The sequence below is a fragment of the Schistocerca americana genome, chromosome 1, assembly GCF_021461395.2.
Source record: "Schistocerca americana isolate TAMUIC-IGC-003095 chromosome 1, iqSchAmer2.1, whole genome shotgun sequence".
In the NCBI taxonomy this organism is placed as follows: domain Eukaryota; kingdom Metazoa; phylum Arthropoda; class Insecta; order Orthoptera; family Acrididae; genus Schistocerca; species Schistocerca americana.
This window is the reverse complement of record NC_060119.1, coordinates 1,154,679,985-1,154,694,250: the sequence shown is the minus strand read 5'-3', so window position 1 is coordinate 1,154,694,250 and position 14,266 is coordinate 1,154,679,985.

Below are 14,266 nucleotides of genomic sequence, written 5' to 3'. Positions count from 1 at the left end.
AAAAATGGGGGTTCCTATTTAAAAAAAAAAAAGTTGATATTCGTTTGATCTATGGCAGCACCATTTAGCGGGCCAACCATATCGTCATCTGGTTTCCCCGTTCAAGCTATACAAGTTTCGTTCTTTGTAGTTTTTTCGTTTGGTGCTTATTTCGGTCACGATCAATGGACCACCCTGTGTTCACGATAATACAGCTGATATTTCAAGAGGCGATAATATAGAGTGATTCGATTAAAACTATCTAACACATGTTGTTCCACTGCCATTGGTTTCTAGAGATACATATGGTTACAGAGAGGAGTTGTCATTTCAGGTCTTGGTGCTCAAGTTCCAATGTATTATTCATTGATTTTTTTTAAACACAATTCGTAAAGTTGTGCTTGAGTCTACATGACGGAACTTTTCAATTGTCATTGTGATTGCGATAGACAGTCAGTTTAGCGAGCCTGTTGTCTTACCACGTCATCATTCTTTTTTTGAGCCATCAGTCTTCTGACTAGTTTGACACGTACTGCCACGGATTTCCCTTCTGTCCCAACCTGTTCATCGCAGAGTATGAATTGCTACGTACGTCCTCAATTAGTTGCTGGATGTAATCCAGTCATTGTCTTCCTCTACAGTTTAGACTCTCTAAAATTCTCTCTAACTAATGAAGTTACGCTACGGAATTAAATTTAACGCCATTTTGTTAATTAGGTGGCCCTAGCATTAAATTCCAAGTACCGTCAATTGCATAATTACTATCCGATTTGTCTCATGAGAGGGACCTACTCATTATGAAATTAAATACATGGCGCAGGTAAATACCAATTTTATTACAGGTTGTGTGTGCGTAGATTAATAGAAAACATTACATTGTTTCACAACACACACTTTATTAACATTCAACCGGTGCCTGAAATCGATCAGAAGACGAAGGGTCTGGGAAACCTATGCGATAAGGGTATGTTCGACACTGATAATCCGCTTCCTAACATATTTATTAAATGCAGTAGAATCTGAGGAAAAATTGATCGTGTGTTCGTGAGAAAGAAGGAAAACTACATTATCACTCGGCCCGGGACTTCAGAATAAGCCCGTGTGAATTTACTTGAGTCATGCGAAGCCCTAACTTCATTATCGCCTAATCCGCCATTACTGCTGTGCGACCTTACCATAACTTGACCAGACGAGACGACCGCAGTCGTGTAGGTAGAGGTCACCAGAATTCCGATTGCTACTGGTCTAGTTGGGAACATCGCCTACGCCATTCTCCAGCTCACGTCCAAAAGCTCCCAGGCCCCCTGCATGCGACGTGACGTCAATAGAAGTCTGCACTCCAGTCTGAACGGAAGTCTGACGTGAAGCGAAGACATTGCTCTCCCAGCATCTGCTCTGTGAAAAAAAACTTTGTCCTCCAGTGACAAGATTTTTCTCAGCTTCTGCCAATAGTATTTGTATTTCAACTCCCAGCAAAGATTGTAAGAGAAACAGCTTCCAGTCCAGTGTCTGTCGGTTTGCTTTGTACCGAGAGTTCTGGACCTTGGATCTCCATCACAAATGCACGTCTTACAGTCAGCCAATGACCGGACGTTCCGCATGGAAAATACGAGTACTAAAACAGCACTCTATTTTTTCGTGAGTTCTCAGAATGCTTCTTTCTGTCTATGAGTGGGGAAACTCCTTCCATCCCACTGTAGTCGCCTCTGCAACTGATGGTTAAAAAATATATAAAAAAAGAACAGGAAGTCCGTCGGAAAGTTTTACTTGCTTTCGGACAAGGGGAAAAGACAGGCGTCTGTAGAAATGGGCCCCCTTAGTCGCGTCTTCTGCGGAATCGCCGGACATTCAGCAACGCTCGAAACACAGCCCGTGTTTTCGTAGGAGAGAGAAAACAAATTGCCACTCCTCCGCTAGGAAGATACTCCACGGCGCCGTCATAATGGACGGCTAGTATTGTCCTTCAGCTGGCGACAGATGGCCCTGTCTGCGCCGTGACGTCACATCTGCATATATTTGCTGTGCCTCCCCGCTGTGCCTTAGAATTGCGCGTCTTCGCCTCAGCGTGCCAGGGTTGGGGCACGCAACTGTCGGCGCTTCGCTCTCACCACCCAACCAAAAATTGTGTTTCACAAGCGAAATCCGACCTCTACATAAGCCCATACTGTTAATTAGAGAAGAAGGCGATCGGACCTTTCAGTCACTGCTGTTATCCTCGTATTACATCAGAAAAAGATTCCTTTAGCCTGAACATGTTCTGTCGAATTATTAATGGAATTATCACATCAGAAAGAGAAAAAAATAACAGGAGGCAGGCCGTATATAAAATCATCTTGAACAAACAAAATTAGTTAAAATATATTTTACTCGAACATTTTGACGAAATTTGTGTGAAAGGAGTCCACTGGGGCAAACTTGTATGTGGCACCCAAATAAACTCCTGGAAATTGAAATAAGAACACCGTGAATTCATTGTCCCAGGAAGGGGAAACTTTATTGACACATTCCTGGGGTCCGATACATCATATGATCACACTGACAGAACCACAGGCACATAGACACAGGCAACAGAGCATGCACAATGTCGGCACTAGTACAGTGTATATCCACCTTTCGCAGCAATGCAGGCTGCTATTCTCCCATGGAGACGATCGTAGAGATGCTGGATGTAGTCCTGTGGAACGGCTTGCCATGCCATTTCCACCTGGCGCCTCAGTTGGACCAGCGTTCGTGCTGTACGTGCAGACCGCGTGAGACGACGCTTCATCCAGTCCCAAACATGCTCAATGGGGGACAGATCCGGAGATCTTGCTGGCCAGGGTAGTTGATTTACACCTTCTAGAGCACGTTGGGTGGCACGGGATACATGCGGACGTGCATTGTCCTGTTGGAACAGCAAGTTCCCTTGCCGGTCTAGGAATGGTAGAACGATGGGTTCGATGACGGTTTGGATGTACCGTGCACTATTCAGTGTCCCCTCGACGATCACCAGTGGTGTACGGCCAGTGTAGGAGATCGCTCCCCACACCATGATGCCGGGTGTTGGCCCTGTGTGCCTCGGTCGTATGCAGTCCTGATTGTGGCGCTCACCTGCACGGCGCCAAACACGCATACGACCATCATTGGCACCAAGGCAGAAGCGACTCTCATCGCTGAAGACGACACGTCTCCATTCGACCCTCCTTTCACGCCTGTCGCGACACCACTGGAGGCGGGCTGCACGATGTTGGGGCGTGAGCGGAAGACGGCCTAACGGTGTGCGGGACCGTGGCCCAGCTTTATGGAGACGGTTGCGAATGGTCCTCGCCGATACCCCAGGAGCAACAGTGTCCCTAATTTGCTGGGAAGTGGCGGTGCGGTCCCCTACGGCACTGCGTAGGATCCTACGGTCTTGGCGTGCATCCGTGCGTCGCTGCGGTCCGGTCCCAGGTCGACGGGCACGTACACCTTCCGCCGACCACTGGCGACAACATCGATGTACTGTGGAGACCTCAAGCCCCACGTGTTGAGCAATTCGGCGGTACTTCCACCCGGCCTCCCGCATGCCCACTATACGCCCTCGCTCAAAGTCCGTCAACTGCACATACGGTTCACGTCCACGCTGTCGCGGCATGCTACCAGTGTTAAAGACTGCGATGGAGCTCCGTATGCCACGGCAAACTGGCTGACACTGACGGCGGTGGTGCACAAATGCTGCGCAGCTAGCGCCATTCGACGGCCAACACCGCGGTTCCTGGTGTGTCCGCTGTGCCGTGCGTGTGATCATTGCTTGTACAGCCCTCTCACAGTGTCTGGAGCAAGTATGGTGGGTCTGACACACCGGTGTCAATGTGTTCTTTTTTCCATTTCCAGGAGTGTATGATAAGAATATTAATGTAAACTAAACTCAAACTATGATATTATAAACGACGAATGTCTCTGATGGGCCTTATAAAGCGGATAGCTGTCTGTGCCCGACCGCAGAGCCAAAGATACTGTTTCTGGTCTGAGACTGTAGTGTTGGAGTAAGACAGCGCTGGGCGCATAGTTGTAGGTAGCTGTCTGTGAGCGAAAGAGGATGGAGTAGGCAGTTTTTGTGGTGTGCTCGGTGAAGCCACCAAGTATTAGATTAATGTACGTATGTCAATATTGTTGAACATGGAAGCAGGAGTCTTCATGCAAGCAAGGTAAATAATTATGATTTTTGTTTTGCCAGCGCGTTAGTATACATGAGTTGGCTGATAATTCTCAGTTGTTGAGTAACACTAGAATTTACTTAAACTGAGTGATAAAAAGGCTAGTTAGATATTTTACTTTTTTAATGTCTCTAAGATTTATTAACAGAGCTATATGTAATTTGATGATTTGTATTTATGCTCGTTTAGTCAGATTAGATAATACTTGCTGTTTAAATCTCATTGTTTGTGGATCAATTAGTAAATTACAGTCTGGAACCGCGCGACCACTACGGTGGCAGGTTCGAATCCTGCCTCGGGTATGGATGTGTGTGATGTCCTTAGGTTAGTTAGGTTTAAGTAGTTCTAAGTTCTAGGGGACTGATGACCTCAGAAGTTAAGTCCCATAGTGCTCAGAGCCATCATCACCAATTAGTAAATATGATGTATTTTTCTGACCAATGTACTTTAAATTGCCAGAGGTTTTGAAAAGCCAAACTTAACTTGGAATATAATTCCACTTTAAAAAAAACTGTGTTAGTAATTCACCAAAATCAGTACCGCCTCCCTGTCCAGATTATGTATGTTTCCAAGAAATTGTATTTTCTTTAATGTTCTCGTTTATGAGCCAAAAGAATTTCATGTGAATTTCAAGTATTATGGCCACCCTTTGCACACCCCTGAGACTTTAGCTAGCATTCATATTTTATGAGAGACCAGAATATATCGCGTTCCACCGTTGCTGCTTTAGAGATAAGACAATTTAATTTACTGTTATGTGCACGGGGACCAAAGTTATCAGTTCTGAAGAGGGCCAGAGGATTCAGTGCCTAAGGGGCCGAATGTATTTTGCAGTGACTGTATTTCTTTATTGGTATTGGGAGTCGTATCACCCAATCAATTCGTATAAAGTTTTTGCTAACAATAACTCAGAGTATGTACACCACTTGCATTTACAACACGCTACACGATAATTCGAGTTTAGTATCCATTCCACAGTTCAGACATTCATTCAACGTAATCGTATAGTTTTCTTTTTAAAAGAACGGTACATGTGTTTCTTGTTCTAAGTAGACCGCTTCCGATAGAATACTAGACCCTCGTGAGCTCACATACGAAACAGACGTGTGTCAGGTACCACTGTCTGCTGTCAGGTACCACTGTCTGCTATGGAAACTGTTTACTTTGGCGACATGTCAGCTATGTTTGTTCTACAGCAATATAAGCGTTAGGGACGTGAGTTTGCATGTTTATAAAATAAACGTTGAAATCTGGTATGCGTTTGTTTTTAATTAATTACTCGTTGGCTGCACCGTTTTGCGACACATTGTCACTGACGCGAGCCGTACATCTACATATACATACACACTCCGCAAGCCACCGTTTGGTACATGGTGGTGGTAGCCTTGCGACACTGAGAGTCAGTTTCTTTCCTGTTCCACGAGCGGAGCGAGGAAAACAACTGTCAGTACGCCTCTATATGAGCCCTCATTTCTCTTTCCTCCGCGGTCCTTACGCGAAACGTACTTTGGCAGCAGTAGGAATCGTTTCGCAATCAGCATTAAATGGAGATTCTCTAAATTTTCTCAACAGTCTTTTGCGAAAAGAACGTCGTCATCTCGCCAGTGACTCCTATTGGAGATCAAGAGACATCTCCGTAATACTTGCGTGCCGATCGAACCTACAGCCGACATATCTAACAACACGCCTCTCAATTGCTTCCTTGTCTCCCTTTAATCCCACTTGGTGGGAGCCCAAACACTGCGGGAGTACTCAAGAATGGGTCGCAGTCGCACTAGTATTCTGTAGGCGGTCTCCTTTATAGATCTACATCTACATCTACGTGATTACTCTGCTATTCACAGTAAAGTGCCTGACAGCAGGTTCAATGAACCACATTTAAGCTGTCTCTCTTCCGTTCCACTCTCGAACGGCGCGCGGGAAAAACGAGCACTTAAATTTTTCGGTGCGAGCCCTGATTTCTCTTATTTTATCGTGATCATTTCTCATTGTGTAGATGGGTGCCAACAGAATGGTTTCGCAATCGGAGGAGAAAACTGGTGAATGAAATTTCATGAGAAGATCCAGTCGCAACGAAAAACGCCTGTGTTTTAATGATTGCCTCTCCGATTCACGTATCATGTCTCTGGCACTATCTCCCCTATTTCGTGACAGTATAAAACGAGCTGCCCTTCTTTAAACTTTTTCGATGTCATACGTCAATCCTACTCGATGCGGACCCCACACTGCACAACAGTACTCCAGAATAGGGCGGACAAGCGTTGTGTAAGCAGTCTCTTTAGTAGATCTGTTGCACCTTCTAAGCGTTCTGCCAATAACTCGCAGTCTCTGTTTTGCTCTACCCACAACATTATCTATGTGGTTGTTTGATATTATAATCCCTAAGTATTCGGTTGAATTTACAGTGGTCAGATTTGTGTGACTTATCGCGTAATCGAAATTTAGCTGATTTCTTTTAATACTGACGTGAGTAACTTCACAATTTTCTTTATTCAGGATCGATTGCCAATTTTCGCACCATACATATATCTTACCTAAATCATTTTGCAGTTCGTTTTGGTCATCTGATGACTCTACAAGACAGTAAATAACAGTATCTTCTGCAAAAAATCTAAGAGGGTTACTCAGATTGTCTCCTATGTCGTTAATATAAATCAGGAACAACTGAGGGCGTATAACACTTCCTTGGGGAACGTCGGATATTACTCCTGTTTTACTCGATGGCTTTTCGTCTATCAGTACGAAATGTGACCTTTCTGACAGGAAATCACGAATCCAGTCGCACAACTGAGGCAATATTCCTTAGGCATGCAGTTTGGTTAGAAGGCGCTTGTGAGGAACGAAAGCAGTCTGGAAATCTAAAAATATGAAATCAATTTTTCATCTCCTGTCGATAGCACTCATTGCTTCATGAGTATAAAGAGCTAGTTGTAGTACAGTATATGTTCCAGAAGTGTTGAGTGCTATTGTCAAGGGATTTCAAATTGATTCCTTATTTCTGGATTTCCGGAAGGCTTGTAGTGAAATTGCGTCTTTATGGAATATCGTCTCAGTGACTGGATTTGATTTCCTGTCAGAGAGGTCACAGTTCGTAGTAATTGACGGGAAGTCATCGAGTAGAACAGAATTGAATTCTGGCGTTCCCCAAGGTAGTGTTATAGGCCCTTTGTTGTTCCTTACCTACATAAACGATTTAGGAAACAACCTGAGCAGCCGGCTTAGGTTGTTCGCAGATGATGCTGTCGTTTATCGACTAATAAAGTCCTCAGAAGATCAAAACAAATTGCAAAACGATTTATAAAAGAGGTTTGTATGGTGCGAAAACTGGCAAGTGACCCTAAATAACGAAAAGTATGAGGTCATTCACGTTAGTACTAAAATGAAGCCGTTAAACTTTAGTTACACGACAAATCAGTCAAATCTAAAGGCCGTCAGTACAACTAAATACCTAGAAATAACAATCAAGAACAATTTAAATTGGAAGGAACACATAGAAAATGTTGTGGGGAAGGCTAACCAAAGACTGCCTTTTATTGGTAGGACACTTAGAAAATGTAACAGATCTACTAAGGAGACTGCCTACACTACGCTTGTTCGTCCTCTTTTAGAATACTGGTGCGCGGTGTGGGATCCTTACCAGATAGGACTGACGGAGTACATCGAAAAAGTTCAAGAAGGGCAGCACGTTTTGTAATATTGCTAAATATGCGAGAGAGCGTTGGGATGGACATCATTAAAACAAAGGCGGTTTTCGTCGCGGAGGAATCTTCTCACGAAATTCCAGTCACCAACTTTCTCCTCCGAATGCGAATATATTTTGTTGACACCACCTACGTACGGAGAAAAGACCACTATGATAAATTAAAGGAAATCAGAGCTCGTACGGAGAGGTATAGGTGTTCGTTCTTTCCGCGCGCTATAGGAGATTGGAACAATAGAGAATTGTGAAGGTGGTTCGATGAATCTTCTGCCAGACACTTAAATGTGATTTGCAGAGTATCCATGTAGATGTACTGCTACATGGCAATAAAAGTGAAGTCCTCGGAGGTACTTGGAGTTTCGGAAACAGATGAAAACCATATGGGGCCAAGTCGGGACGGTATGGTGAATGATTGATGACAGTTAATCCAGGGTGTCGGTTTGTTGCAAAGGTTGCAGCGCCTCTGTGTGGTCTGGCATTTTCATACTGAAGGAGAGGGTGTTCAGTGAGTGAACGAACTCTTCGAATTCGTGCTTTCAGTTATCTGCGGGCCTCGCAGTATCTTGCAGAGTTTATGGTGGTGTCCTTAGGCATGAATTCCAAATACACCACACGTTGAGCGTCCCAGGACACTGTGAGCATGGCTTTGACTGCAGATGGCATGATACTGAACTTTTTTGGCGTAGGTGATTCTCCAATGACGCTCTCTTCGTTTCGGGATCAAAATGCTGAACTGAGCTTCCAGCAACTCTCACAATGTTTTTAAGGATCCCGGCACCTTCTCCCTCAAAACTCAAAAGAAATTGTTGGAAGACGTCCAATCTTCTCAGCTTCATGTCAGGAGTGAACATTCGAGGCACTCACCGTCCACACATTCTTCTGTTCCACAGTTCTACAAAACGCTGACGGGATGTGCAACATTATCTGAGAGCTGTGTCTGTTTTCTCCAACGGTTTTCTCTGATGAGTTCATCACAGCGATTGCAATGAGTCTCGTCGTTTGCCGTACGCGGTCGTCCACTTCGAGCTCTGCCGCACATGTTTAGGTTGGTACCACTAGTTTCCTTCATTACGAGCACGAAGAATCCAACGTCGCGCATTACTAACGTCGTTTCAATCATCACCGTACGCAATTTCCATTCTTCTAGGGATTTCAGTTGGTTAGAGTCTCGTCTACAGCAAGCTATTTTTCAAGCACCGACACAGTTACGTTACATACCGCCACGTTATACCCCACAAATCGGAGGGGTGTAACTTGCATCAGCGAAGCGGTAAACTCGACCGAATTAGATTAGATTAGATTTGATCCAGTTTTCGATACATAGACCCAAAAAATGAGATGATTCTCGTGGGTGTGGAACATGTCAGATAGTATAACACAAAAAACATAATACATTTGAATATAACACTTATTACCCTGATCGTTTGCCAGGAGATTGTCAAAATAAGTGAATACAATACAGTAAACTAGAACAGCTTACATTTACAGGATTAATACGGTGTCATAATGAAACATTGTTATGCACTACTAATAAATTTATCATACACAAAATACCTAATATTGTCTGTTGTGACCAAGTGCTGTCAAAACAGAATTCTAACAGGCATTTTTACTTAAGCTGGCCTAACAGTCTCTGTTAGGATATTCATCTATAGATTAGATGTAATTGCCCATTAAAAACTCTTTCAAACTCTGTTTAAACCCTGCTTTATCTGAAACTAAGTTTTTAATGGTTGCTGGCAATTTACTGAAAATGTGTGTTGCACCGCTTTTTGGACCAAGGTAAGTGATTTTAGGTCTTTATGTAGATTGTTCTTATTCCTAGTATTGATACTATGTATTGAGTTATTGGTTGCAACAAATTTCATTAAGGAATAAATATACTGAGAAGCAGTGGTTAGAATACAAAGTTCCTTGAACAGGTTTCTACATGATATTCTGGAATATACGCCACAAATGATTCTTATTACACGCCATTGCTCGCTAAAATCTTTTGTTCAGTTTGATGAGTTACCCCAGAATATGATCCCATATGACATAATAGAATGAAAGTAAGCAAAGAAAGCAAGTTTTTTTTTATATTTACGTCGCCTACATCTGACACCATTCTCATTGCAAATACGGACTTGTTTAGACGCTTAAGCAGTTTTGTGGTATGCACTTCCCAGCTGAATCTATTATCGAGTTGTAATCCCAGAGATTTAACACTGTCAGCCTCTTCGATCTGCATGTCTTCATATGTTATACATATGCTGGAAGGAAATCTCTAAGAGGTTCTGAAATACATATAGTGGGTCTTTTCGAAGTTTAATGACAGTGAATTAGCTCTAAATGTCAGTGAAAATTTGATTAGCAGCTATTTCTAAATCTGTACTGACTTGCTTCCTATTGCAACGTTTGTATCATCTGCAAACAAAACAAATTTAGCATCTGGCAATGTAACAGACGAGAGGCCATTAATGTACACAAGGAAAAGCGATGTACCCAAGATGGAACCTTGAGGAACACCACATGCGTGGCATGTAATACCTCAACTGATATTGAGAACAGAATAAATAATTTGGAGGCATTAATTTTCAGCACGCTCTCATAATTTATTACTGCTAAGCATTGATGAGTGTAATATACGTATTGTTATCTGTGCCACATTTAAGTAGCTTTGGAGTGACATCTCGTGGCTGTGGTGGGAGCCACGAACTGAGCAGCTACAGCGCAGGTGGTATCAGGCAGGAAAAGCACTAAAGAGCCTGCTACATATCTTGACTCTAGGCCACGGGAAGCACCCTGTAGATTTTGATGTCTGAGTTCGCGAGTATCATAATATGTGACATAAATGTTAGTATCTTTTGACTGCGTTGACTTAGAAGCTTCAGTTTTTATATCCCTAAGAAACTATAGAGCATAGTATGTGACATAAATTTGAACTTGATATATGTATCCATTCCTGAGAAAAATGATTTTGAACACTCGTACTGACAGATAGCCAGACAGATGGACAATAAAGTGATCCTTTAAGGGTCGAATTTTTCCGGAGTGAGACATGAAACTCTAAAAAATAAGTAAAGTTCTCGTCGTTGGAATCTGAGAGACGTCATATGACATCCACACAGAACTACCAAAGAATACGAAGAACAAACAAGAAATAACAAAAGAAAGAAAGAGGAGAAAAATGTATAGTGCGTGCCTGGAAACCGACAGGTTTTGTGATCGAATGATATAGAGATCCGCCAGAATAGTCACGTCGTTCGGATTCCACGTTAAATTTTAGGGCCCCTTAATCCACTAGGATAAGTGGAGTAGGTTACTGAGACGCAATTCGCCAAAGTAGCGTGCAATAGAAAGGTTTGTACGGGGAAGTTGAGCCACACGAAATCATTGCTGTCAAAATCTGTACATCTACACACACTGAAGAGCCAAAGAAACTGGTAGACCTGCCTAACATCGTGTAGCCACCGCCTCCCTCCACACCGCACCGAGCACGTAGAAGTGCCGCAACACGACGTGGAATGGACTCAACTAATGCCTGAAGTAGTGCTGGTGGGAACTGACACCTTGAATCCTGCAGAGCTCTCCACAAATCAGTAAGAGTACGAGGGGGTGGAGATCTCTTTTGAACAGCACGTTGCAAGGCATCGCAGTTATGCTCAATAATGTTCATGTCTGGGGAGTTTGGTGGCCAGCGGAAGTGTTTGAAATCAGAAGAGTGTTCCAGGAGCCACTTTGTAGCAGTTCTGGACGTGTGGGGTGTCGCAGTCCATTATAGACTCCTGATGAAAGCTAGCCCACGTTTGCTAGTAACAAGGATCCCACAGTAAATGCGCCAAGGAAATTAAAAAATAGTCTTTTGCCAATCGTTGGGACTGAGGATGCCGGTAATTCAAAGGCATCGTTCAATATGCCCTAGACAACAAGCGTGTTCCGAGTAAGGTTTTAAGGGATGGAAAAGATCCACCACGTTTTAATAGCGCTTCATCTCAGATTCAAGAGAAGTAAATACCTAGCTGACCAACAAAAGCTGATCTAAGCGAACATGTGTGTAAGGAGAGCAATGAGAGAAGCGTTCAATAATTTTGAAAGTAAGACGTTGTCAACTGACCTGAGCAAAAACCCTAAGAGATTTTGGTCGTATGTAAAATCATCTATTCATTCTCTCAGCGACCACACCGGCACCAAAACGGAAGATAACAGAGAGAAGGTCGAAATACTGAATTAAAGTTGTTTCACCGCGGAAGGACGTAACACTGTCCCTCCGTACAATCGTCGTACAAACGTCAAAATGGCAGATACTGAGATAACCGATCGTGGAACTGAAAAGCAGCTACAATTGCTTAGTAGTGGCGTCAGGACCAGACGAGATACCTACAAGATTCTACAAAGATTACGCTGAAGAACTTGCTCTCCCTGTAGCTGTAATTTACCGTAGATCGCCTGAGTAACGAAAGATATCCAACGACTGGGAAAAAGCACAGGTCATTCCCGTTTTTAAGAACGGCCGTAAGACAAATCCATACAGTTGTAGACCTATGTCGTTGACGTCAATCTATTGTAGAATTTTGGAACATGTTTTATGCTCAAGAATTATGACGTTTTTGGAAAATGAACATCTCCTGTATAAAAAACAACACGCATTTCGCAAACAGAGATCCTGCCAAACTCAGCTCACTCTGTTCCTCCGTGAGATCTACAGCGCAGTGGACAACGGCGCTCAGGTTGATGCCGTGTTCCTTGGTTTCAGTGAGGCGTTTGACACTGTCCCGCATTGCCGTTTAATGAAAAAAAATACGAGTTTATGGGGTATCGGAACAGACTTGGATTGGATTTAAGACTTTCATGCAAATAGAACTCAACAGGTCGGTCTTAACGGAACAAAATCGATAGATGTAAAGGTAAATCCGGAGTACGAGAAGGGGGTGTGATAGGACCGTTACTGTTTATAGTATATATAAATGATCTAGTAGAAAGCCTCGGATGCTCTTTAAGGCTATTCACACATGATGCAGTTGTCTATACCAAAGTAGAAACGCCAGAAGATAGTTAGAATTAGGAGAACGACATGCAGAAAATTGATGAACGGTTCAAGCTTTCACAGTTGTCTCTGAACGTAAATAAATGTATCATATGGCGCGGCGCATACATAGGAAAAGAAATCCACTACTGTACAGCTACGCTATTGATAATAAACAGCTGGATGCAGCGTCTGCCGTAAAATATCTAGGAGTAAGTATCCAGAGCGATCTTAAGTAGAGTGACACATAAAACAGATGGTGGGAAAAGCAGACACCAGACACAGATTCATCGGAAGAATCTTAAGGAAATGTAATTCATCCACGAAAGAAGTGGCTTATAAGGCACTTGTTCGCCCGATTCTTGAGTATTGTTCATCTATTTGGGATCCCTATCAAGTGGGACTGATAGAGGAGATAGAGAAGATCCAACGAAGAGCGGCGCGTTTCGTTACGGGATCGTTTAGCTGGCGAGAGAGCGTTACGGAGATGCTTAACAAACTCCACTGGCACACGTTACAAGAGAGGCGTGTGAATCAAGGAGAGATTTACTATTGAAATTTCGGACAGAACTTTACAGGAGGAGTCGGACAACATATTACTTCCTCCCACATACATCTCGCGTACTGACCACGAGGAGAAAATTCGACAAATTAGAGCCAGTATAGAGGCTTACCGACAATCATTCTTCCTGCGCACTATTCGCGAATGGAACAGTGTTGGAGGGATCAGATAGTGATACCGAAAGTACCCTCCGCCACACACCATTAGGTGGCTTGCGGAATACGATGTATATGTAATGTACCGTCGAAACTAGTCGTGTGATACAATGAAGACGTTCTCAAGATACAGCTGTGGTGCTATTTTTTCTCGTACACCACAGGAATAAAGATACGGTTTTCACACATACACTCCTGGAAATTGAAATAAGAACACCGTGAATTCATTGTATCAGGAAGGGGAAACTTTATTGACACATTCCTGGGGTCAGATACATCACATGATCACACTGACAGAACCACAGGCACATAGACACAGGCAACAGAGCATGCACAATGTCGGCACTAGTACAGTGTATATCCACCTTTCGCAGCAATGCAGGCTGCTATTCTCCCATGGAGACGATCGTAGAGATGCTGGATGTAGTCCTGTGGAACGGCTTGCCATGCCATTTCCACCTGGCGCCTCAGTTGGACCAGCGTTCGTGCTGGACGTGCAGACCGCGTGAGACGACGCTTCATCCAGTCCCAAACATGCTCAATGGGGGACAGATCCGGAGATCTTGCTGGCCAGGGTAGTTGACTTACACCTTCTAGAGCACGTTGGATGGCACTGGATACATGCGGGCGTGCATTGTCCTGTTGGAACAGCAAGTTCCCTTGCCGGTCTAGGAATGGTACAACGACGGG